General features: G+C 58.7%; 1 protein-coding gene across 1 annotated transcript in view; it reads left to right on the top strand.

Annotated features, from left to right (window-relative positions):
* Positions 1-889, top strand: part of LOC108448441 (proline-rich protein HaeIII subfamily 1-like) — a 6,609-nt gene that overhangs the window by 1,746 nt on the left and 3,974 nt on the right.

Raw genomic sequence — 889 nt, forward strand, 5'->3', positions numbered from 1 at the left:
CCAGTTCATCCCAGTTCATCCCAGTGACCTCCCAGTACATCCCGGTGACCTCCCAGTGCCCCTCCAGTTCATCCCAGTTAATCCCAGTGACCTCCCAGTGCCCTCTCCAGTTCATCCCAGTGACCTCCCAGTGCATCCCAGTACATCCCAGTGACCTCCCAGTGCCCTCTCCAGTTCATCCCAGTTCATCCCGGTGACCTCCCAGTGCCCCTCCAGTTCATCCCAGTTAATCCCAGTGACCTCCCAGTGCCCTCTCCAGTTCATCCCAGTGACCTCCCAGTGCATCCCAGTTCGTCCCAGTGTGTCCCAGTGCATCCCAGTTCATCCCAGTGCATCCCAGTGACCTCCCAGTTCATCCCAGTGTGTCCCAGTGGCCTCCCAGTGACCTCCCAGTTCATCCCAGTTCATCCCGGTGACCTCCCAGTGCCCCTCCAGTTCATCCCAGTTAATCCCAGTGACCTCCCAGTGCCCTCTCCAGTTCATCCCAGTTCATCCCGGTGACCTCCCAGTTCATCCCAGTGTGTCCCAGTGACCTCCCAGTGCATCCCAGTACATCCCAGTGACCTCCCAGTGCCCTCTCCAGTTCATCCCAGTTCATCCCGGTGACCTCCCAGTTCATCCCAGTGTGTCCCAGTGACCTCCCAGTGCATCCCAGTACATCCCAGTGACCTTCCAGTGCTCTCTCCAGTTCATCCCAGTTCATCCCGGTGACCTCCCAGTTCATCCCAGTGTGTCCCAGTGACCTCCCAGTGCATCCCAGTACATCCCAGTGACCTCCCAGTGCCCTCTCCAGTTCATCCCAGTTCATCCCGGTGACCTCCCAGTGCCCCTCCAGTTCATCCCAGTTAATCCCAGTGACCTCCCAGTGCCCTCTCCAGTTCATCCCAGT

Source organism: Corvus brachyrhynchos, unplaced genomic scaffold (genome assembly GCF_000691975.1).
Source record: "Corvus brachyrhynchos isolate BGI_N302 unplaced genomic scaffold, ASM69197v1 scaffold418, whole genome shotgun sequence".
Lineage (NCBI taxonomy): Eukaryota > Metazoa > Chordata > Aves > Passeriformes > Corvidae > Corvus > Corvus brachyrhynchos.